The following is a 26,278-nucleotide window of genomic DNA, read 5'->3' on the forward strand; positions in this document are numbered from 1 at the left end:
TCAAATACTAGTGATCAAAATGAGGTAGACACCAAGTTTATTTTTAACTGCTGAATAAGTATTCTTGTAATTAAAAAGTAATTCTAATTTAAGTTCATGCTCTTCAGCAGTAAGTAGCCTGACAAAAAACAACACCTTGACTGACACCCCTTTCCTTCCCCCCTAAAAGCCAAAAATTGTCAGAAAATTGACAGGGAAGGGAATGTTCCATGACCCAGACAGGCTTACACTTCTGCAGTTGCTTCTATGTTGCACTTCATTTTTCTGCTTATTACATATTAATGAGCAGAGTACAACTGTCCATCACTGGCAGAATAACTTTATTAGAAAACCAGTACCTCTGCTTTGGGAAACAGTGGCACCATATCTGTTAGCTTCAGCTTTTGGATTCATCATAAACTAAATTTTGGAATGAATTTGATCTCATGCTTCATTCTGATAGAAGCTGCATAATGACAATGGACACAATAGGGAATTGTAATCACAGCAAGCTTTAAAGCTACTGAGATCTGCTTTGGAGGCCTTCTGTAGTTTGCTTTTTGTTGTATTTGAACTGATTAATCCTTGAGGGCAGATAAATTCCTGAGCTCTAGAATTTAGTTGCATACCAGTGTAACTGATGCCAATCCTGATGTCCTATTGCAAAAATGGTCAGCACTTTAAATTTTTTTCTTAATAGACTTTCCTGAGATAGAAATCAAGACTATGGCATACGGACAACAGTTTCATAGCTCATCTACAAATGTGATTTATACATGTTTCTGTACAACGTGGCTCACGGGAACGAAGCTCAAGATAAACAACGATGAAAGTAGTCAAAATTTTTCACTTGACAAATCTTTATTGTAGGTAAAGCTACTAATTTCCTTAGGGACTAAGTTAATGTTCCTTCTTATGCAATCCTTATCTTCTATCACACTTGCATTTTTTTTTCTATTGTAAACTTCTGTTCTGATGTGTTGTTAGTAATTATGAAGAGTTATTGAGGGTTACTGGACGGTAAATAAAGTATTAAACTAAATCTGTGTTCAGAAGTTATCAGAATGGCCAGCACTACATGTTGCACCAGCCATTAAAACCACAGCACTTGCTGAAGTTAGCCACATGATGTCCAACATAATCCTAATGTCTGCCTGCATTTGGAAAGGAAGATGTCTGAGAAAATAATGGTTAACAGGTTGCAGTAAATGCTGTTTAATATGGTGTTTCTGTGAACAGTCTGAAAACACAGTGCTGGTTTTCTCTGATCATTTAAGATGAAATAACTGAACTTAGTCTATGAGTGTGGCTTGTTATTACTCTAGGGATGGCAGCTCAACAACAGTTTTTTCACGAGTGTTGTAAATAAAAGTTCTTGTTGTGGCTGTTTCCTTTTTTCATCTTTTCCCATGACAAACTAAATGGGTACCAAAACAGTAAATGAGATGGGTGCTAAGTTTTGGGGCAGAATGTGATAGTTCAACATGGTGGCTTTTAATATTTCATTGCTGGGAAGGCAGAAATTGCTCATAAAGGAAATCAAGGTTTTGATCTGTGGGTAGCACAGCGGGTACTTGCCACATCTTTAGTGTTCAAAGCTAGTATATTTATAGCTTATGATGACAAAAGCAAGAGGAATAACAGAGTCTACTGGGTTTGTAAACCAACATGAGATGCCCAAGCAGCACTGACAAGCAGAAAACAATGGAAAGCGACTTTGTTCTGGTAGGCTTATTTGGCAGGCTTGCATTTCTCCATTATGCAATGCTCTCCATCAACCTCACTTAATCACATATTTTCCCCAGTCCTAGATCTCTTGCACCCCCTTTTTCTTCCCATCCAACTCATCAGTCAAGTAAGTCTTCTGCTGTAGAGAGGCGATAATCTCTGGATAAGCTCCTACAAGTGAGGAGAGGAGATGTTTTTCCAGAGTGCTCTCTGACCAAGATGTGGAAAAGGCTAACTGTAGAAGCATGTTTTTCTACATTTGCTTTTGCTGTGTTTAGATACTTTTCATGTGTGTATTTCCTTGGCTAGTACCTTACTTCCAAGAAACTTCCTGTTGAGTGTCAAGCTGTGGATCTGCAGTCTTATTCTACGGGAGGGATAAGCAGAAGCCAAGGCATGTCCAATTGCTCTCTAAACACTGTGGTGGAAGTGGGCTTTCTGAAGGCTAAGTTGACTGTAGAAGAGTATAGTGACTCAGCCATAGTTTTAACCGCTAAGGATCGTGTAGCAACATATTTTCAGACAAGAAAAATGCTGGAGAGTAAATCAGATGAGTTCTCAAACCACACAGCAGAATGAAAGCAGTGGTTACGATACAAGCTGTTTTATAACCCTAGCAATTTTTGCAGTGGTCGTGACTATAATTTTAGTAAATCCAGCTGTAGTGTTTAGTTAGGGGAAAAAAAAAAAAAAAAAGTTTGGAGTTGGTTTGAGGTTTTTGATTTGGCTTTTTTAGTTTTGGTTTTCTTTAATTGACTGAGTTTTCATGTACTGTGAAAGGTCAGGAATGAATGGGAAGGGTTGATTCCCGCGTCTCTGAGCTGTACCTGTGTCTTTAAAAATATTTTGTTGCTACTTTGGCCTGAAGTTGGCAATTTATCTGTAACAAACTGTATCTTGTGGTCTAAACTCTAATCCAGCAGCCAGAGGCTTGGCACCTTTGAACTGGAGACATAGAAAGTAGCAAAGTTGTTCCCTTATAATCCCGCAGCATACTTTTTACAAGTCTTCTCTCTAATTGTGGTGAGTGCGATGACTACCCTCCCTTCAAGGTACTCTAACAGGGAGCACATCTTTTTATTTCTGGCTGGCAAATGAGAGGGATGGTCTGGCAGGAGCAAAGCTGCTGGAACTCTGCGGTCCCCACCAGCGGTGGCTCCTGGATGCTTGCGAGATCATTTCTGAAACCATGATAGTTGAAGTGCTTGAGGGAGGTAAGATCTGTGGGAAGAAGTAATAGTTTTTATTAGATTGATATTCCTGGAAAAACACAGTCTTTCAGGCATTAAAGCCTGTCTTCAGGTCTGAAATTGGCTTCCTTTCTACATAGCTTGGTCTGGGCTAAGAGATGACAGTGTCTGTAAGCTACTCCGCTTTTTTCCAACTTTATTTTCCTCTTTTTCCTTCTAATCCAAGGCTATTGCCCCTCCCTACAATTGCAGACTTGATTGCTCAGATAGTGTCAAGACTCCAACAGGTGGCAGAAGCTAAACTCATCAAAATTATTTGATCACAAACATGAGGTGGGTCAGAGGTGATGCATACTGAAATAAATGTGTTTCTGAACACCCGAGTAAGTCTAGAGCTTGTTTCTCCTTGCATGCTTTGCCTGTTGTAATGACCCTGCAGGGAGATGGAAAATGGAAGTCAAAGAACAAAAGCAGTACTGAGAAGTTTGCTAACACGAGGTTTTCCTTAGCTGCCTGTGATTTTCCACACAGATATGTTCTTCCTCTAGGATCCAGTTGTTCTTTAGCAGGTCCCCTGGCTGATTCATTGTCCAGTTGTACTGTAGCTGAAAAATGATGAAACTTGTTACAGAAGTGATGACTTGAGTGTCTTTCTCTTAAAGCCCTGTATAGTTTAATCAATACCTGTCAGAAGCTATGTATATGTATTGCTATTGTGTTTTAACTTCTGCACATGAATATCCAAACAAAAATATACTCAGCAAGTGTAGACGGTACCATTATTATTGCCTGCTTTTCCTGACCAGCTAAATATGATGAAATGAACTTCTATTGCTGGTGTTTCTGACCTGGCTCTGCAGAACCTTGCAGTGGCAGCCTGGTCAGCCACTCCTTGCTCTGATATGTGACCCTTCAAAGGTGAGAAGGAAGTTTCCTGGAAGGTATTAGCTTTCTGAGCTCTTGTTTGTGCCTGTTAAAAAACCTTTCACTAATTATGGAGTGAGTCATGCAATCCTATTGAATTACACTATATGCACCTGTAAAAGGTTCTGCCAAATAAAACAGATTCTCTCAAGGGTATCTGAATGTATCAATATCAAAGCCTGCTTTGTTTGTGGTAGAGTGGAAAGTTTCAGTTTGTGTGTGCTATTTTAAGTGCACTCACAGGTTGTTACCCAATCAACCACACCCTGGTGTGCTGAATGTAAGTGCCAGTCCCACCACCTGGGCCGCTTTTGAATCTGTTGCCATTACGGGCAATGAGGCTTAGCTGTTCTGGGTGTTTTGCTTCTTGGTCATGTGCAGGGAAGAAAATCTGGGAGCACAGAAAGCGTTGTGGTTTGGGGTGAGTGCAGTCTCTGTAGGTGCCTTGGGTGGGATGGAGCCTGGGAAAGGGTTGCACTGTAAATTAGTGGTACTGCTGAAGCGTTTTCTCTCTAATGTGGCAAGTTAAAAGTCTCCTGGGTGCTGTGATAAGTAAGCACTTAGTGTGTGCTGGATTCCTAGAAGGGTGTTCTCTTTTGACTTGAAGAAAGCCTGAGGGCCAGTTGATAAAACTGTTCAAGGTTGGCACTAATACTAAAGAATTATGGTGAAATCTAAACTTCTCGGTGAGCCAGCTGTAATACAGAGCAGATGACAGATATCTGAAAGGGTTGCAGTATGACTGTTTAATCAGTTGCTCCCAAGGAACTGGTGTTTGGATGGAAATCCCAGGTTTCTTTCTGCTGTAGAGAGATCCCCCAAAAAAGGGATGCAGGGTTGAGAGGTACAAAATCTTACTACAGCGCAGGGAAACAGCCCATGTATGGGTCCTGGAGGTTGTGGCTGTGTTGCTAATGTGGCTCTCATCCCCTTTTAGGGAAGGCAGTAGACATGGAAAGAGAATCGCGTCATTTTTCTCCAGAGCTACAGAAGTTTGCCATTGAGCTCTTGCAAGGCTGAGTGAAGGTAAGTTAAAAATGCGTTGAAGTGACTCGCTTCAAGTGTCTGTTTTTTTAAGTGGTTATCTTAAGTGTTATATAAATGCGTTTTGGATTTAGTGCTGACTGTGGGACCATTTGTGATCCTCCTTCTGTGGATTTTTCTCAGAATATTAGTGATACGTGAAGTCTCCTAGAGAAGCTGTTTTCAGCAATGCCTGTACTTCTTAGAAGGGCAAAGTTGTTTGGTTTTGTTTTTTTTTTTACTTGTCTTGCAACTCTCAGGCAATTTATACTTGTTTCCTGTTTAGACCTTTTTATATTTGGTTCAGGATATAAAGGACTCTGAAACCACGTGTTTTTTAGTTAGGGTGTATCTACCTGATATAGTTGATCACAAATGGAAAATTCAGGGCATTTCTGTGCTTGAATGTTGTGGGGGAAAAGGTAGCGGCAGTGACAAACAAAAAGCCACCTTTCTTTCTGCGGGGTATGCTGATAGGTTTTCCAAAATAAATGTTTCTTGAAGCCTTGTGTGTAATTAAGAGGGATAAGCTCTGAAAATTAGGGTCTCTAATTGAATCCTTATTGTTTAACCGCATGAGTAGAACATGATATTTCAGAAAACCAGTATTCTTATTTGATGTAGTTGGAGTGAATAATTGATATTACAGCTGTTTATACTATTGAGCGATCTCACAACTATCAGGTTTTCGGTGGTTTCTGTATCATATCTCAAAGAAGTGTTACTTTGTGAGCTTACAGCCATCGTTACTTACACCATTAATAATTCCTAAAGGTGAATTAATTGTTCTTATCTAGTTTAGCGTATGGCTGGGTATATCTGTCTGTTTCCATTGTGTTTTTCACAGTACATGTTAATGAGGGAAAAAAAGTCCTTGTTCAAAAGAAATTTTACAGAAATCTGTTTTTTTTTTTTTTTTTCCTATTGTGTCAGTCATTATATGGCTTAGCTGCTAGCTCAAGTTCTATACTAGAATTTCATCTTTTGTAAGCTTACACCGGTTCTTATGGATTGCCTACTTGCCTTTTTAATTTTATGAAACTTAAGCAGTGATATTCAGGAAAAATACTTACTGTAATTTCTGAATCATAATTTTTAAACTTGGAGTTAATCTAATTAATCATGGTTCCTGTTTCTGTGCTGACCTGCACAGTAACTTTATGGCTATGCTTCTTCACCTGAAGCAGAGAGGAGGATTGGGTTTCTTCTGCATGGATCCCTTACACTTTCCCCTCTAGATGTCGCTGCTGAAACTATTTCAGAGGGACAGCGATGCCCATAGCAGTAGCTAGAGCAGGCCTTTTTCCTGTCTGTTTCCCAGTCCTATCTGGGTCGCTATGTAGTAGAAAGCCAAAATCTTCCATGATAATTGTGCTAAATACGAAGAAAGCCTTGTCATCTCTGATGCCTGAGGCATGGGTTTCATTAATCATATCTTCACAGTGTGCCTAGTTTCTAATTCTTAATACTGGTAATTAAGTCATCCAGATTTTTAATGAGAGCCTTGAACTTAACTTCAGGATCTTGATCCTGAAGTGTTTCTTTTAAGAAAGAACAGAAATTCTCTACATCCTTTTTATCTAGTATTCCTCTTATCAATAAAGCAAGCAACTAAATCAGGAGGCCGTAAGTATAAAATGTTGGTGATATTATGCTGAGGCTATAAAATAGGTAATGTGCGTAAATGCATATCAGGAATTTGGATAGTAAAGCATGAAGAAAAGGTGTCGTATCTTTGACAAATAGTTTTTCTTCATTCTTGGTGATCCTCTAGTGCTGTTTTCATCCTAAATGTGGCCCTTGATCCCAAAGTCTAAATTACAAAATACAAAATGTAAGGAAGAAGTTGCTGTCAGACAATCGTTCATTAGAAAGTATGAGTATTCTATACATTTTGAGGTGAATACTTCTTTCTACTTGTATGAGATGAGCATCACCTGTGTCCATGACGTGCAGTCATCTACTTGGGACTACTTTTTCAGAAGCAGTTGCTGAGCAGGTAGCCAGATACAATAATTGATTTGACCTAGGCAGAGAATCTGTACACAAGCCAAAAGAAAGCTTTCTATATACTCATTCCCATTATTTAAGAAACGAGTGGGGAAGCCAGCTCATTTGGCATAGATATATATACATAGATATATATGTGTGTTGGTATACACATAACCCAGTTCAAGAGAAAAGAAATAAATACCCTATTGAACCAGAGAAGTGGAAGCATGGTGCATGAATCTGTGGGGAGCTGGGAAGAGGTTGCTTTCTGCAGTATCCTAGGAGATACCTTAAGAGAAACTGTCTCAAGCTAAGGAATGGATGGGTTAATAAGTGCTGTTTATATTGCTTGTTCCCATGCAGAAGCTATCAGAAGTTTAGGGGCTTAGTTAACTTCGCCATATCTGAACAGCATCAAGTAGAACTAAATACTTCTTTGTACTTATTTTCCAACAATGTAGACCTTACTGGAAAACATCGTTCATGTCAAAAGCGGCTTTTTAAATATGGGTGAAAAATGTCAAAAGTTTGTGGTTTTCTTTTTAGGGTTCTGGGAACTATAATTCAGCCTAAAGCTAAAAATGACACACCCAAATATGAAGTTCAGATAAAATCAGGCATTCTAAAAATACTCGAAGTTGTTCTAGCTTCTTTTAAGTGAAGCATAATTACTTGTAAGAAATTCTTGTTTGGTAAACTGATTCCTGACTTGAGTCATGTCTGTTACTAGAATTGATCAAAGCATCGTTGAATCCTGACAAAGAAAAACACAGTAAACTTTTCCATACTGTGTTTTAAAAGAACTATCCATGAATTATATTGATCTTATGGAGGGAAATAAAAAAATCAAACTCCACAGTAGATGAAGGCTGTAGTTATTGAAGTTGCATGATTTAAAATCCAAAACTTGTTATTTTCTGTTCTGTCGGTGGGAATTGGTACCAAGATATCTATACACTTCTTTTATTACTTTTATGTTTTTAATTTATTGTTATCAGTCTACCATATTTAGGTAATACTCAAAGGTTCATGAGGCACAAGTTCATGGATTCTTGTGCTTATTGAACAAATTCCCGCAAAGGAAATATGTAGAATCAACAAAGCCCCTTTTTGCTTGAAGTTTCAGAAAGGATGCATCAAAATAAGAACATGCTCTGATAACTACAAAATGAGATTACAAGGAAGCAGTGTATGTTGAATGAATTCCTCTTGGTTTATTTAATTTATTGAGGTAAAGATTAAGAAGTGTTTTCAGGATGTGGGAGAGGAACCGCTCTTGTATTCAGCAAGAAAAGACACAGAAATCCAATGACAAAAAGAAGTTATGTAAATTCAGATTAGAAATAAGGCAGCTTCTTAACAAGCATAATGATCACTGGAACAATTTACCTAGACACATGGTTGTTTCTTCACCACTTCGAATTCTCTAAGTATGAATGAATATCATTATAAAAGACGTTACAGTTCAAACACAAAATACTGTCTTCCAAGTACAGATTGTCAGCTATTTATCTTAGAAGTTTTCCTATATTACTTGATGAATTTTGTGTATTTGCTTTATGGACCAGTCAAATAAAACAGTGTATAAAACAATGTATACGTGCATTTGAATGAGGTAGCACATAGAGAAATTTGGTCCTGTGGATTTCTTAAACTCCTCTTGCAGTTGCTTCCAATTCTCTGGAGCAGTAATAGTAGGAAGATATCTCTACTATTGCCAGCATTGTTTTCTGGCTTCCACTGAACTACTTAGTGAAATTTTAGTGAGGCTGCTGCCATATTCAAGGCTATCTGCTAAAATACTGCAGGATAATGAAATCTGAAGGGCAGTTTATGATATCAGTAAAACCAGATGGTATACGAAGGCAAATGTAATGAATTAACTGACATAAGTTAAAATTGATTGTTAGCGTAATAGCCTCAATTTGCAGATACTTTAATAATGGATAATGCACAAAAATCCTTACCGAAATCAATTGGAGTATTCACACTGTGCAGTAACTTGAGTCTTGTTTCTTTCTAAATAATTAAAAGACCAGACCTTTAATATGTCAGGACTGGAATTACTAGTGATGCTGCCTCTGAAATTGGAGCTCAGTTGTATTTGTGTTCTGTTGTACTAAGAGTACAAGAAATGCTACCTGTTTGTGTATGATAGAGCAACAGATTTCACTAGCTAGAAAAAGAGGTTACTTTGGTAAAAGAGTTGGCCTTGAGAATGACTTTTTTTTTTTCCTTTAAAATAAGAATCTCAGAGGACATCATGTTCTCTTTAAGGTCAAACTGACATGAGCAAAAAAAAAATCTAGATGAGTTAACAGAAAAATCTATTGTACTCTCTGTACAGACTCCTTAAAGGAACATGCCAGGTTTGACATCATGGAATTCAAAACAAAATCTGACTCTTGTTAACTGTAATTAAAATATGTTATTTGTGTCAGCTCAGTACATAATGCCCCTAAAAGATTTTTATCATGGGATCTGTTGAGGTTGAGTTGTCTCTACAGTAAAATCTGAGAACATCCTTCAATATTTATTAGATCCTTCTGAAAAACTGCTAAATACTACTAAACTCATATATGTTTTGACTGTTTACATCCACTTAAAATAGGTATGTATTTCTCTAAAATTACTGTAGTCCAAACTGCAGAAGTAATTTTAATTTATGACTAGCTTATTTGGTAGCTAAACATATTGTGGCTGCACAGGTCATGGAACAGTCTTGTTCTAGATTTTTTTCTCAAAGGGAAACTTCCCAAGAAAGCTGTTGGGGCCCCAGCTGTCTCCCCTCACAGGCTGAATGCTGTGGACTTAGCAGAGTTTAGCCTCTCTTGTCAGTGGAGCCTGAGAGATAAGATCCAGTGCTGAGTGGTGTGGAAGGCAGGATGAAATTGCCTGAGACCCTGCACCACATTGTGCATGTAGCAGGGACGGTCCTCTGGGCAGGGAAAACATTGTTCAGAGGTGGGCAGAACTTGCTGTGTGGCTCAAGGACTGCCTTGGCTGCTGGACACATGCATGGTCTGGGTGAGTCCCTGTTCATACACTGCGCTCAGACAGCATTTCTGGGCAAGGAGATGAAATTGGGGAAACTCTGAATGGGCAGTGCTAGGGACACATGGCATGTGGGATGAGCAGTGTATGTGTGGGTGCTAATTGGCATGTCTGAACTGTCCTTGCCTGGAGGACTGTAGGTGTGACTATCCCCTTGGTTCCTGTTGTCCTGGCTCCCTGTTGTGGCCTTGTAAGTATGTTTATTTAGTACTGAGTAATTCCCGGTTCTGCAGGCTGCTCTGTAACATGGAGCTCATCTCAGTTATAGCTGAGCCCAATTTATATCTGCGTAGGGCTTACTCTGAATGTGTTACTGGCACACTTGAACTTTCTTCAAGAGCAGTTGTGAAATTTCCTGTGACTAATTTGAAAACAGTAACTCCATTGCTAGATGATGTTCAAATGTTCTTGAAGAGCTTAGGGAGAATGACCAATTCCTGGAGCAGTGTCAGAATGTTGGCTAGGGCTTTATATTGAAAAACAGAGTATTCCTGAATGGGACTTTGGGGTGTTTTTTTAATTCATGGTGGAATGTGGCATTTGAGAATGGAGATGTTGCTGCTGAAAGACAATTTTCCTAATCGCTTCTCATGTCTGAAACGTACAGTAGAACCCAATCATGGTTTGTGTCAGTGTTCAAATGAGTAGCTTTGTCATGCTGAAGTTGTTTATTGGAATAGTCAAAGTAGTTTTATTGTGGATGAGCTTTTTGCTATAGGATGGAAATTATCATCAAGTCTCAAGACAGTGAGAAGGGTTTGTCTGTAATTCTTTAAGTACACTCACGGCACTCTAGCTGTTTTCAGTGAATACTTCCTTATTAAAGCATGGTCTGTTATTATTTAAAATCCTGGTCAAGCACTGTAAGAGTTACAAAAACCTGAAGGATTTAAGTAGTGTTTGGGAGAGGAAAAAAAAAGCTAATGTGTATCTGATGTCTTTTCATGTAACTGAAATAGTTACCTGCAGACATAAATGTGTGTTCAGAGATGCAAACAAAGTGCTTTGGTGGCATTTGAGGTAAATGGAATGACATTTGACATAAATGAGCTATTTCAGGAAGATGCAATTGAATAGGGCTCATTTAAAAATAACTTTTACTAAACTCATTCTTACAGATAAAAACTTTGCATGGTATATAACCATTCTTAGAATAAGAGATGGTATCAGAAGTGTATTTAATAATATTCACTACTGTATTATGTATTTGGAGGACACACGGTCCTTTACAATGAGTTTCTGCAGCATGTAGTGCAGGAAGACAAGCAGGTTTGTAATGTTAAGGTGAATGGCAGTAAGAGAAGTGATTTAAAGAAAAAATTACTTGATTGGTGAGTGTATGATTCACACTGGATACCACACTTAATCTCATCTCTTCTGTTTTATAGACAGATCAGGGGTTGGGGAGGAGGAATAGACATCTTCTCTTAAAAAAAGTATCTGTGGAGCGAGTGATCATACTACATCTTATCCCTGTCAAACTTGTGAAGTAATGGAGCTCTGTGCCTGCTTCACAGAAACAAACCAAATGCATAGGTTAGTTTTGCATCTTGAAAGATAGTCTATGGCGAGCTATGGGTTGAATTAAAATGTAATGCCATCTAGTTTAAGAGCAACCTGTATAAACTCACAATTTTGGTTGTGGAAGCCAAGGGGAGTGTATCAGCTCTATCTCTGCAGATAATCAGGCAGCTAGTCTTTGGATGGAGAAAGTTAATTTTGGATAATTGTGGCAATGTAGAAATTCAGTGAGAATAAGATGAAGGTTTAAGCTGCCAGTTTACAGAGCAGAAATCCAGAAGTTGTCATTTTTACTTTAAGTTATTTACTACTTTTTAAAAAGAAAAACATTTCAACACTATTTGCTTGATGACTAAGAAGGAATGTTCCCACTTAACATCCATACCCATGTGTACAATTTATCTCTGGATTAATGTTTGGAGGAATAAATCTTCTTATTTGAAACTTTTAGTGTAAATTAAGCTAAAAGTCATGATTTTTTAAAAAGCATTTCCTATTTAGCAGATGTTTTGGTGCTGAGTCAGTGTTGCATAACTGATGTTAGGAGGAAAGAAGCTTTACCCATATCTACTTCTGCTCTACTGCAGATATTTTTTTCCCCTCAAGAATGAATTCTGAGGCGTTGATCTAAAGCCTGAGTAACCAGGCTGCCTTGTGCAATTGCAGTGCTGTATGGGTGAAACTGTGGCAGAAGGTAATTGCTTTTATTCAGCTTTTAGAGAGGGGATAGGGCAAATCTTTCTATAGAAGGGTTCACCAGACTACAGGTTGGCATTTTCAGAATGGAATGGTAAGAGTGAAGGATGTGTTATTTTTTAAAAAAAAATTAAAATATATAAATGAAACATACCTATTAAAACAAAAACCACACGTGAGAAGTTTCTTTTCTAAACTCTATTATTTATGTAATGAGATTAAGAACTTCTGAAATATGTTTCATCCAGGCATGTATGTCTTTATGTTTAAGAATGCTGTTTTAAGTATTGTGTAGTTGGTTTGGATTCCTTATTTTTATCCCCTGAATGATAGAATGACTTGGTTTGGAAGGGACCTTAAAGATCATCTTGTTCCAGATTCCTCTGCTGTGTTCAGGATTATCAGGCACCAGATTGGGCTGCCCAGGGCCCTGTCCAACCTGGTCTTTAACACCTCCAGGGATGGGGCATCCACAGTTTCCCTGAGAGGTTTGTGCTGATGCCTCACCTCACTCTCAGTGAAAAATTTCCCCTTGGCATCTACTCTAAATCTCCTCTCCTTTAGTTTTAAATCATTTTGCTTTGCTCTATTATTATCTGCCCATGTAAAAAGTTGATTCCCTCCTGTTTATAAACTCTAAGTACTGGGAAGCAGCAGTGAGGCTTCTTCTGAGCCAGGCTGACCAAGCCCAGTTTCCTCAGCTCATCTTCATGGCAGAGGTGCTCCAGTCCTTTGAGCATCTTTGTGGCCCTCTTCTGGACCTGCTCCAACAGATCCACATCTTTTCTTGCTCTGGAGGCCCAAGGCCTGAATGCAGAACTCTAGAATGGAGCCTCATAAGGGCAGAGTAGAAGGGAGCAATCTCTATAACACTGCTGCTAGTCCTCTTCTGATGCAGCCTGGTGTCTGTATTTAGCTTAATCTAGTTTTCTTTCCTTCTGATAACAGATGACAGATTTGACTTCAGCCTGAATCACAATCCTATATACAATATCCTGTGCTATCCAGGTATTTCTCAGTTACAAATGTTTGCATGACTGAGAGCTTATTTTGTTCTCAATCCTATGCATTTGGTCCCTCTCACTCCCTTCAGTATCATGGCCAGAAATATGATTTCTTAAGTATGATAATTGATATTCTAATCTAAAATTCAGATTCATTTTACGTACAGTACCGCATGGCAAGAAAGTATTGAATGAAAACAAAGCATGGTTTGGATGCAAAAGATTTTGTCCCTACTTTCACATTTCAGTCTGAAAGCCTCCAGTTTAACAGCGTATGTGCAAGTAACAATCTCATACATTTCAACAGGAAAAGCAGAACTTGGTTTTGTGTTCTTTACTAAAGGTATGGAATTTAAACCTACTGCCAGTGAAATTCGGAGCAAGAGTTGAATTTTTTCTAAATCTGTAGTGCAAGTTCAAAACCCACAAAGTATGGCCATGTATTTCTCTGTAAAATGCTTTCGTTGTATGATAAAGGCAAAGGAAAGTAATCAAAGCAGCTTTGCATAAGATAATGAAGTTTGTGTTGTTTTCCTTTTTAAAGGAGGGGGGGAAAAGATCTTCTACATTAACAGTTTGGGCATGCGATTGGAGAATGATATGTGGATCTATTGAGGTGAAATTAGAGACTAATGTGTTTGTAAGCTGTTTAATTCTGTACAGTACAGTTCTGTGACAAACTTTATCTTTGAGTTTTTAACACGTGGACATCCATCATAGCATTTGTGTGAGACCATTGTTCTTTATGATACCGGGTAGTTAAAAAAACAATGAAAAAAGCAGGGGAGAATAGAAATCTCCAGTTCTAAGCAAGTAGCTGAGTTACAGCAGTCAAAGCTCACAGCCAATATGAGAAGCAGGGCAGCGCAGACAGCCCATTGGGAACTTAGAGTCAGAGGAGTGAGATGTGAACTGGGGATGCAGCTGGTGTGATTTCAGAAATGTACGGTCACCTTCTCCCTGTAAAGGGTTGGGGAGATCGTTCTTAATCAACAATTCAAAAACTCACCTTGGATCAATTTCTGTTTCTCTCACTTTTTTGCACAAGAACACCTTTAGCATCACTGTTTCACAGCTCCTCTTGGCTTGTCCAGTTCCTCAGGGAAGGGCCTGGCCCATTATGAGATAAAACTGGATAAAGGAATGAGAAGTGGGAGAGAGCTGTTCATGGGAGAAACCTGCTCCCTATCTACAGCCCTCAGGTGCTGTACGGTCCCCTTGTGCAAATGTCAGTTTGATAACACTGACTCTTTAAATCACATTCCCAATCATTAGCTGTTTGCAGTAAAGCAAACAACCACAATTAAGAAGCTCTTCAACCAAGAAAAATCTGATTTTAAAATAATAATGAAAAAAAAAAAAAAAAAAAGCTGGATTTGGCAGAGTATTTAGGTATGTGTGTAAATCTAAAAGATCAGACTTTGCAGAGGTTTTGTTTTCTTCAAGAGATAATGTTTTTGGCGTTCAAAGCCTGATTGTTTCACAAGGCCACAGGGGCCAGTGCTCATTACTGAGGCCAACCTCTTACATAACGCACACACATCACTGCAGCTCCTCTGGCTGTGGCTGGAGTTATGGGCATGGTGTAGAGTAACAGCCAGTGTGTAGCCCTGGCCCTGCCGAAGTTCTTTAGAAATAACATTACAGCCTTGGCCTTCCAAAAGTCAGATCTTTTTCAAAGGGACTTATGAACTTAGTAAAAGTTAGATATTGAAGGCTTATAGCTCTTTGAAATTTTATCCTTCTAGGCACACAATTGGGACACATGACTATGTTATGTATGTAGTTGCTTTTTGATAATTTCCATGTAGAAAGTTAACCTGATTTTCCAACTAGGAAAAGTAAAGATTCATACTGCCTCTTGTTAGATTTTTAAGCTTGCATTGGCGTCCTCAGCTGTACAGTTCTGTTGCTGAGTAAGGGCATGGAAGCACTGACCTAGCCACCTTTCTATGCATGGCTCATACTCTGAGAAATCAGTGTGTCAAGGCATTGCACAGAACAGCTGCTATGTTTCTTATACTTTCTTAAGAAAATCTCTTTATCATCTCTGATTTATGTGATACGAACCATGCTAACAAACCCAAAATCAGCTGTAGTAATTGCATGCTTTATAAAACAAGTGGGGATGAGGAATCTGAGTTTCAGCCATCAGGCTGTACAGCAAAAGTGAAATTAAGTGATGCAAGGAATTTTATTGTATCTAATAATTTAAGATTCCAGAATTCACTTAAACTAAATTAAATTGGCTATAGTGTACTCATGGGTCCCCATTAGTGTTTTATGGACAATATAAGGGACCTGAATGCCCTTTCTCTGTACCCATGAGTACTACAAGTGTCTTCAATCAACTGTTGTACTTCCACTAAATCCTTAAATTCCACTGTTAGGGAATCTTGATCACATTGTGATGTGCTACAGCTGTGAAATCACCTAGATCTTTCAGTTTTCAAGGTTAACATTCTTTACAGAAAATATGGAGTGTCTTAAGGACTGTTAGTTGCAACTGGTATAAATAGTCTCTGGAAAACTGAGAAATAGCAATACTCTGTTGGTTAAATTCCAGCTTCTATGGAGTTCTTCCTAACTAGCCTGGCTAACTGTGGCACATCTCACAAGATGGGTAGTAGCATTATTACAGTCGCAAAGTTTTCAGTTACTGTATAATTATTGTAATCACAATTGTTCTTCCTGTAGTAGGATAAATTCTGGTTTAAAATCCTTCTATGATAAATTCTTTATACGTGTTTTTCAGATGCTTTTTCTCATGCTTTTGCTGGCACCTGCCAGAAAGTTGCTATTCTGCTTTATAAAACAGCATTACTTCAAAGTAACCTAATATAATCAGCTAGGGAAACCAATTGTTTCACAGTAACTTCTAGGCAGCCTTTTGCAACATAAGGAAGATGCCTTTTTAGCTATTAGGGTTATAACTCTTATGGGGACTGGCAGTTGCTTTATACTTGTCAAACACGAAACACTGAATCCTAGATAAAATGTCTTCAGGTTTACAAGTAAATCTTTGTAAGAGGTACAACAACGTGGTGCAACTGAAGATAGTGCAAAAATGCCCTCGCACTGCAGTGCAGTAAAGAATTCAAGTTTTGTGTCTGTGCGTGCCAGAACATGGAAGCATGTATGTACATGCACGTTTGTATAGGCATGAATCCATCTGCGCGCAGTGGAAGCTATCAGCATTAGGTAGTGTCCTCAAGGAAGTTTATATTAGTAAAGATTTCTGCTCGTCAGTTGTCACTTAGCTTTCTCTCATTCAGGAGTATTTCTCATATTTCTTGGATTGTGTTCAGTAAGAAGGGATGGTGCTGTGAATGTTGGTGACAGTATATTCTCAAAAAGGAATATTTCTGTCCATATCCCTGGATTATAGCCGAACCTGTTTTGTTTTGTTTTCCAAAATAGACTGTACAGAGAAGTTGTGTGTGTCCTTTCATTTGAAGTGTTCAAAGCTGAGCTGGACAGCACTTAGAACTAGCTGATCTAATAGAAGTTGTACTTGCCTGTGCCAGGGGGGTGGGCAGTTGAGGGCATGTTGAACAGTTAGTCTTTAAGAGAGTTCCTTGCAACCCAAGCCATTACAACATGACTCTATGATGCAACTCCTGTGCCTTGTACAGCCATTGACACTTTGTCTAAACAAATAAAACAATCTAAATTATTTTAGTTGCAAGTCTTAAATATAGAATGATGAAAAGGAGCAAAACTGAGCTGCTTCATGAGCACATGACTACAGAAATGTGTCCTACAGCTGTCTCCTGTGTGGATTCTCTGACGTGCAACACACAGTGAGCTGTTTGCCACATAGCCTTCTCTGGGCCCTGATAGGGTCTCTCTCCTCCACCCAGCTGCTTATTTTTACTAAATTCATGGAAACTCAGTGCCTTTGGGCTCTTTTGAAATGATCCAGTGGGTACAAATGTTACTGGGGTAGACTGACATGCTTGTGCACACAACGTGATTGCATAAATTGCATTCCCATAGGAAATAAGACTAAAATAAACCCCTTTATTTTATTTTTCCTTAGCATTCATAACAATCCGTATAGGCAAGGCTCAGTGTAGTCTGGTGCAGGAGCGTTGCTGTTTTGTTTCAGGATCTGTTTGGTTGCAGACCTTTTTACTTAGAGTGCTTTTGGGTTTTGGTAGGATGTGTAAGATATTGAGTACCATGACACCAGTTAGCTGAAATCATTTCTAATGTGAAATCAGAACCAAAAATCATTAGAACCAAAAGTGTGGTATTAGAGATGACCTGAATCATTTGGTGCTATCTCAGAAGGTGCAAAATGTACAGCAGACGGTGAAGTGTCTGGGTGTAAGAGATCAGTATTTATGAGTACTTGGTGGCTCTATTCAGGACAAGTTTTTCATTGTGCAACACCAAGTAAGACTGTTCCTGTGTGCTATGGGAGCAGCAGTGGGATTGATTTAGGTACCTTGAACAAAGGAAAACACTGCAGTCAGTTTTGAGATAGTTGTTTATTGAAAATGGGGGTAGGAGAGGAGGTGCAGTGGAGGATGCTGGGGAGACCCACAGCTTTCTGTTGCAGCAGTGAGCTGGCTAGGCAAGCTGCTCTGGGCACCTAGCTGGCAGTAGGTGCTTGTCATCACTAATCACTAACATTCATACTTTTGCATTTAGAGGTCAGATGATTACATTTGCAGCACTTTCCCTTCCCTCATAGCTAATTCAGGACTAAAGGAAGAACTTGTGGCATAAATGTAAAATACAAAGGCAGCACCATGATACATTCATTTAATTTCCTCAGGAATTATAGCCCTCCTTTATTCAACAAAAGGTTGGAACAAGTGAAATTTACTATCTTCTGTTCTATTTGGAAAGAGAGTTTTTTGGCTTGAAACAGAATTTGAGTGAGAATCAGGATGACTCCTGCCTAATCTGAAATGTGAATATTGAGACAGTTTAAATAAAAGAGTTTTAATGAAGGGCTGAGGACAGCTCAGTAGGCTTTGCAGATAGTTTCCTTGTCTGAAATGCTAAACATTCAAACTTTCTCTGCCAAAGAAATACAAAGAGTCCTGACCCTGTAATTACTGGAATAAAATGGGTCTTCCCTGAAGACCTCAGCATGGCAAACTTTGCACGGTCACTGGATGAAGTAATGAACATCCCTTGCACCTCTGGTTTTATGTATGGACTTGGAAATATCACTTGGAGGGTTACTTCTCCTATCCTTCTTACTACTGCACAGTCATGCTCGTCTTAGAGACACTTTAATGTGTTGCATGAGGAGGATAAAGCCCCAAATACAAAAACATACTTACATACCAGAAATTAAAAATACCAATATCTTTAATGTGAGAAGGAGATTTGCAGTTTTTGGAGCATGAGGGAGATAGTGTAAAGAAAGCTGTGAATATCATGTTCAAATGAGCAAAGGAGGTGTGTGCTGGGGGGGAAAAGGTATAGGAGGGTATCAAAAGGCAGGTGCAACATAGCTTGTAAGAAAAACAAAACCAAAACCTTTGAAATCAACAGAACTACCTGTGTAATAACATATACATCGGGCTTGCTGGCAGGACCCATCAGTTGCTTTGAAGTGTCTGTAAAGTTTGTGTTTCAGTGTGGCTGTTCTGGGGCTCTGTGCATCTCCTAAGCATCTGCTGAGTTTCAGACACACTGTGGTTCTCCTTCAGGTCAGACTGCCTGTATGCATGGGGTATTGTATGCTCTCTGTGGTTTCCCAGAATTCAGTCAAGAGCACTTATCACAGTTCTGTGTAAGCACTGTGTTGATTTTGGTTTCATTTTTGTCTTGGGTTGAAATTACAATCATCTTCATGTGTCTGGGACTCTTGCTTGTGTTCCCATCATGGTATTTGGTATTAATATGCTTTTTCCAGGGTCCTTGTCTTTGATTCAGCCTTGAGTCAAACTTTGGTCAGCCTTCTGTTTATTTATTTATTTATTTATTTATTTTTCCTGTAGCAATTCCATGAAAGTATCTTTGTTGTGGGATATCTCACTTTGTTAAGGTTGACTTTTGTGTCTCTGGCAGTAGTCAGGTCTAAGAACTCTGTATAGATCTATGAAGAAACTCAGAGAGATGCATATGTCCTAGAGCTGCTATATGAATGGGATGTGTTAATGTCTGTTGGGTTGATTGGTTCTTAAACAGAGAAGTGTTTTGGGCCAACACACCAGGGACACAGAATTATCAAGGCAGCTTAGGACAGTGTTATTAAGCAAAGGGCTTGTGGCAGCAGAACAGCTAGGTTCCACAGGGAACAAGCTCCCTGAAAAATGGATTAATGCACGAGCTAGCTACTTTAATGCAAGCTAACCATGGTTAAAGTGGTTCAACAACCCAATGTAGACATGGCCTAAAGCAATACAATAACATTTCCTTCTTTTCCAGGCCATTTGTGGTTGTGTTGGCAGGTAATATAATCCTGGAGGTGGAAAAATTACTGCAGAAATTGGGAATGGAAGTCAAAGTTAACAATATTGTTAGTGTTATCATTGCAGTATCAGTGTTTACAATATAATACTTTGGATCCAGAAACTTCAAAGTATGGACACACGACCTCAATCCCAGGAATACATAATTCCCAAAGGCAATGAGTTCCTTTTATTAGTACGTGACACATTTTTGCATAATTCGTTTTGCAGTGTTATAATTGTAAGTAATTCAGACCTAAAGAATGAAACCTACGTCTCTTGTTTCCCACTATATAGCGTTTATTTTTCAACGTATCTCAGCACTAGCTATTTGCATTTGGGAAAAGAAACTTCATATATTTCAGCACTCTATATTTATAGGTTCATAAGACTTAAAGATTCAAGTGGCACTTTAATAACTTATTTCATTTTATGTTATCAGTTTTGTGATGCCTTCTACAGGATTGTATTTTTAATTGCTTGTACAGTTCCCTGATGGGTTCAATGTCAGGGTTGCTTGTCATTACAATAAATTAATTAAATGATTGCTATTAATGATTATATAATGCAGTGGAAAAAGGCATTTTTCAGCCTGGGGCATGGAGGATTAGGAATGCAGATGATTCTGGTGTGGTAAAAGAGGACTTTGTTATCAAGGTGGAACCAAGATATATTGGGTCATTAGGTTTTGGTAACCTTGAGAGGTTTACTGGACATTTTTTCTCCTCACAGCAAATCTCCAAATAATTGTAAACACCACAAAAGGAAAATTAAAAATTGGCCTTGGAAATATCCACATCCTACAAACTTGTGATTTATGACCCTGAGGCAAACATCAGGTGTTTTTGTCTGTTATTTTCATCCTTCAAAGTCAAAATGTGGATATCACAGTTCATACCTTCACATGGGTGTAACAGCCACGTCCTGCCAGTATAATCTTCCATGTTACCTGTCAAGTGTGTTTCTGGCAGGCTTCAACTTTATTTTTACTTTTTCGTTTCATCTGGTTAGTTATCTTTGAAAGCCTACACATGAGAGAGTCTAGTAGAACACCTGCTCTGAAGTGGCCTCTGAAGCATTGATCCACCTCACTTTGTCCATCTATCTGTGCCAAAAGGGCTTGATGTCCAAAGCACCCTCTGTGAAAACTGGTAATACCCAGCTAGAAAACAACAGAGACAAGGAAAACGTCAGCATGGTGTTTGCAGCATCTAAATAGTTTCCTTTAAAGACTGAAAGTCCAGTCCAGCAGTTCACTGACCTTTCAATAGAGTAATGACAATTTAGGTAATAGCACTGGTCATTTAAACTGTTTTGTTTTCCTTAATGTTTCATTGGAAGTGGCATTTGAGGTAGATTAAGGAGCATGAGGAAGGGGCACAGGAGAGATCTAGAGTCACAGAAACTAAGTGATGTTATGTTTGAGCTGCCTACAAAGTTGGTCTATGCTGGAGTGAGATATGAGGGTGTATTTTGTCTTACCTGTGCAGTGGGAACTTTATGAAATGCGTTTTACTGACCAAAATTAACTGTTGCTTCAGCCAATAAATATTGCACTGAGTAAATCTAAAGAAAGCATACAGCTGTTTTTCTATTCAATTTTACATGAAAATGAAATCTGTAACTTTGGCAGATTTAGCCAGAAATAACTCTGAAAACAAAACAATAGCAACAAAGAACTGAGCTGGTTGGTGACTGCTTGTGAGTTACTGTGCTTTTATTGATCCATTGCTAGAGACCTGTGATTACATCAGATCATTTCCTATTAACATTTCTAACCTGAGGTGGTTCGTATTAAGTGGTATTTGTAATAACAAAACAGACATTGAAGTGATTTTTTGAGAGTCTAGGGGGAAAAAACACTGATAATTACAGTATTTGAGTTTAATACTTGAGGCTTACTTCCTTCCAATTAGTATATGTGTTGTATTTAAATATGAACATCTATGGTGCAAATTGACAAAGCTGAACTTATTCTACCTAATTTATACTTTAATTTCACTGATACTTAAAAGTCTGCTAGGCTAGAAGGGAGCAAGAAGAGAATGACTGAAACAAATCAACAAACATTAAAAGGAAAAGGACAAAAATGCTGCTGGGTTCACAAAGCTGGTGGGGGAGAAAGCATGATTCTTCATACCTTACATGTTGCCCTTTAGACTCTGCACTGAGCCTAGTGTACTAAACATGTAACTATCTATTGTATGGGAGAGATGACCTTTTTCCAGTGGTCTGTACTAGTTAAAAGGGTTAGGTTGTTCAAACTGCTCTGTGGTCTTTCTATAAGCCCTTGTCATGAGTGAATGTATTCATTTGAGTTAATGTCCAAAACCAAAGAAGAGCCCCTGGTATAAACTCTGAGACAGGAAACAGCCTGGTAGAAGTAGGAGGCAGAGACAAAGCTGTGCTTCAGTGTAGCATTATTTACAGTTGTGGGGGAAATCATTGAATTGAATGGGAGATATAAGCCAAGTCATGGATATATTTCGTTTTATAATTTTAAAGTTGTATGTAGCTTGTATTACAGAATTAGATGTGTGTGTGTGCTGGCTCTGTTCTAAACTTAGCTGTAGTACAGTTTTCTGCTATCTTTGGATATACTTCACAATGAACTGGATAAGCCAGGTCATCAGGTGATAAGAACAGATGCTTTTCCTGAATTCCATTGTGAGAATGGCAGTAAGTCTGACCCCTCTCGGTTTTCTTGTCTGTTTTTAAGTTCACTTCTACATTTTCACATTCATCTCATATAGTGATTCATTGGTGTAGTAATTCTGCAGGCTATTTTTGAGGAAGGATAGAGACTGCCTAGTAAGAAGAGGCACAGAGAAAATGCATTTGGAAGCAACTTCCTGGGTGAGGGAGTCAGTAGATCAACTGCTCTCCTCCATCTATTGTTTGCATTAGGTGATAATGAACTCTGATAAGGGGCAAGGTCCTCAGGAGAGAAGACATCCCTAACTTTCTGATTTCAAATAAGCACCCTTGTACCTGAAATGCTCGTGCCAGAGGTGCCAGCCAGCCATGTCCTGGTGCTTGCCAGCTCTGCTGCATGAGAAAACCACATGCTTCTGAGTTGTGTGCCCAGCCTGGCATCAAGTGTGGATGTGCTTTCCATTACCCAGAGGAAAGCTGAACTGGCTGGGTGGCAAAATCCTGGAGCTGTCGTGTTTATTAAAGTGCATAACTCCAGGAGAAGTCTGTTGTTTCTAGCTGGATGAAATATGAATCTCATCAAGATTTTACTGCCTGCTGTATTCACAGGACCTTAAGTTAGTGTACAGCTTTAAAGAAAGGCTATGACTTGCAGCCGGTGATGATGGTTCTAGTTGTTTTTATGTATGCGATCGTACTTTAAAGTAGGTTTACTCAGGCAAGAGACTACAGTGACTACAAGATCTACTGATTTAAAAAAAAATAATAATTAAAAAAAGATCTGTGGAATATAAATTAGATCTCTCTTTTTGGTGATGAAATGTGTTTGCTATTTGGTTTTGTTGTTGTTTCTGACCAGCAAACCCATGTGAGAAGTAAGCCTTTTTCTAGTCATCAGAGGATGTTCTGATTAAAGGTTCAGATGAAGATATGTTTTCCTTGATGCATTTGGAACTGAACAGTAACTATTGCAAGTTCCATTTGCTGATCAACAGCAAAAAGGCAGAATAAGCAATTTTCAAAGAGCTGCTGAGCTGAAACGGGGAGCAGATGAGATGGGAGTTTGTTTCCGTGTGGACTGAGAATTTGCATATAGAAGTCAAACAGACCAGAAGCATTGAACCCATATTATCATAAATTGACTCTGTTCCATATCTGCAGGGCCGGATATAGCTGTGGGTGATCTGATTCTGGCTACATTTACATAGGTATACGTTCATGGTTCATCCACTGAAATCAATAGACTTCAAGATAAATAAAACTCAAATCACTGCCAAAGAGATCAGACTTAGGCCCTAGGGTTTCTACATACCTCTGGCGAGTCTGGCTGAGCCCATTTTTTGTGTACACTTTCACCTCATATAACCCCATTATATTCACTGGGACCACACAAACGTAGTTCAGGGAAAAGCTGGCACCACATTTCCTGAAATTCAGCCTGTGGACTCCAGTTTCTGGGTGGATAAGCACATATTCTAATTCCTCTTCTAAAAATTGCATGTAATTCATCATGAGAACAGAAGGCCTCTTTTTCCTCAATGGTATTTAGAACCTCTGACCCTTTTACACAGCAATATGAATTCGCCTTGGTGTCACTAGTTAAAAAAATCCCTTTCCTCACAGTAGTAGGCACATTTTGTGTCTTTTTAAGTAAAGTTCCTAATTTTATACATTCTACTGAGTGTTTGGCTGACAGTGACTTAGGAGATGAGAACTAGATCAGACCAATTCTTATGATGACCGAATGTATCTGTCCTTTTGGGGTCCTACAGCTAACAGAAAAGAGATTGGTTAAACATTTATTTTTTCGGTTATTTTTCATTCGAGCAACATGTTCATAGTATTTCTAATCCACTAAAAGGTGCTACTTAATGAGGCAGAAATACTGTTCTGTGGCGCTGCACAACAAAATAAGTTTCGACTACCGCAGTATACATTTGAAAGCAATTGCTACGTCACAAATGAGCAACACTTATCAGCCGATGACTTGCATATTACTCTTTCCGTATATTAAAGAGTATATCCAGTGTAATCTATTTTCTCTAATTTTTCCAGCTGAATGAAAGGCCCTCACGGAAAGTATTTTAGACTTCAGCACTGTGGGAAGCCAAATAATTTTACCTTTGTCTGTCTACATGGATTTTTCACATCAGCTCTCCCTTTGTGTTGTAGATGTGAAATTGCACCTGTTTATTTCCGTGTCTAAGACTATGGAGATTTGTGTCCTGTAGTCCCCTGTGTGACAGCAGAGCCTTTCACACAGGCTGTTGTCCCTTCCTGGTGGGCACAGGAGGGGAGTGCTTGGCCCAAGGCCCTGCCCCTGTCCTGGCTCCCTAGCACAACGGCTGAGGGATGATGCCAGTGAGTTAATGCATCCTGGCAGCTCTGGGCAGCAAAAAGAAGCAAGTCACAAGAGAATCAGACATTACCAAGTGTAATTAATCCAGTAGAGATGCAAGCACTTAGAAAGGGAGCAATGTCCCACAGAAACAGACTGTCAAGTTTGCTAAAAGCACGGATAGTCACATCCACTGGTAGGAAAGAATAAAGAATCCAACAGGGCAGTCCACGTTGTGCACAAAAATAAGCAGACAAAGGTTTCAAAGAACCTGATTTCTTTTTCCTGCACCATGTCAGCATTGTAGCTGCAATGACTTCTGCTAAGGAAAAGTTTTATTTGCTACTTGCTGATGCAGAGGGGTACCACCTGCTGGGACCTTCCAGCTTGGTTGATGGGAGTCTCATGTTTCTTGAGAAGACCAGAACAGTGGCCAGTCTCCTGCAAAGGACAAGTTTCCTGTAAGCATACTCATTAAAGCCTATTGTGGTACATATAAACATGGTACAGGGGGCCGTATTAGTGGTAGGTGGACAGTTGGTCTGGATGATCTTGGAGGTCTTTCCAAACCTTTATGATTCTGTGATTATATTTCACATTTAAGAAATGCTTGCCAAGCACACGGGTTTTGGTGCCAGCTCTCCCAAGCTTTGTAGAGGTTTGAGCACTGGAGGACATTCAAACACAGGCAAGGTAGCTCTGAGTGGATTACAGAAGTGATGTATCACAGAGCTCTTGAGATCGTGTTTTGGCTATGTGAGAACAGATACGGAGTTCTCAGTGGCATATTTCATTCTTGAATTATTTTTGTTTCTGTCATGTTTGTAGCCCCACATAATCAAAAGTTTAGAGAGGGGAAGAAATGCTGCGGCTCATTGTTCAGACTCTTTAAGCTGTGCACAGTCTGTTGCTGTGGTCCTGGTTCAGTTACCTAGGAAACAGCTGTAGGATGGAATTTATTTATTCTGTCTGAATATGCGTCTGTGATATATACACAAGGCTTATCCTGCTCGTGGCTGTGGGAAATTAGTGAATGCTTTTATGTACTAGTAGGCTGATACCAGCTATCCCCACCTACATAAGGGTAATTATCAGCACTGTTTAAATGATTAATAAAATTTCTCTGTAATTCCTATAAGAAAAGGGTGAAGGAGGGAGGAAATGTTTAAAGATGTTATCAAGCACATAAGTTGTTGGGTCAGATACAGAAGCCCCAGGAGACCAGAGCTGTTGGAAGTAAGCGGGGCCTGGAGTCCAGCTGGCTTCCTCACAGAATATGGGGCTTGCTGCAAGCCAGGCAGGGGCTGCCCTTGGCTCTGTGAAACCAGGGGTGGTATGGAGCAGAACTCCCCATCCAGTGAGTTTCTGAATGCAGGCAGCCTTGCCCCTAGAAGCCTCAGTACAACACCAGCCACTGGGGGGGAGAAGGGGAGGTGGTGGGGCGTGGGCAGAAGCAGAAGTGTATGTGCTTTGTATCCTGACTGTTAGTTGTTACTGTTATGGCACAGGGTAGTGATACACATGATTTTCACCCTTGTCTGTGCATCTCAACCTTCCTTATCCGTGTACAGCATCAGCTTCTATGCACTAGCACAGAAGCCTGTGTTTCTAGGCTAGAAGCCATTTTCTGTTTTATTCCAGCTCCCAGTGGGAACCATCACTCCATTGGCTCCTTCTCCTTACCCAATTTTTTTTTTTTCCTGTTAAGAATCCAATACGTTTTCCAGAGCATCTTAACCAGTGTGCCCTGTGAGT

General features: G+C 39.2%; 1 long non-coding RNA gene across 2 annotated transcripts in view; it reads left to right on the forward strand.

The window, feature by feature from the left end:
• The first annotated feature begins 4,757 nt into the window (after nt 1-4,757).
• LOC140255992 (uncharacterized) overlaps nt 4,758-26,278 on the forward strand; it is a 46,603-nt gene continuing 25,082 nt past the window's right edge. Inside the window, exon 1 of one of the 2 annotated variants that reach the window (XR_011904629.1) lies at nt 4,758-4,847. This is a non-coding gene — a long non-coding RNA (uncharacterized lncRNA). Of the gene's footprint in view, nt 4,848-9,731; nt 9,864-26,278 lie in introns of those variants that run through there. The other variant, XR_011904630.1, reaches the window with a different exon arrangement.

Source organism: Excalfactoria chinensis, chromosome 9 (assembly GCF_039878825.1).
Source record: "Excalfactoria chinensis isolate bCotChi1 chromosome 9, bCotChi1.hap2, whole genome shotgun sequence".
In the NCBI taxonomy this organism is placed as follows: Eukaryota; Metazoa; Chordata; class Aves; order Galliformes; family Phasianidae; genus Excalfactoria; species Excalfactoria chinensis.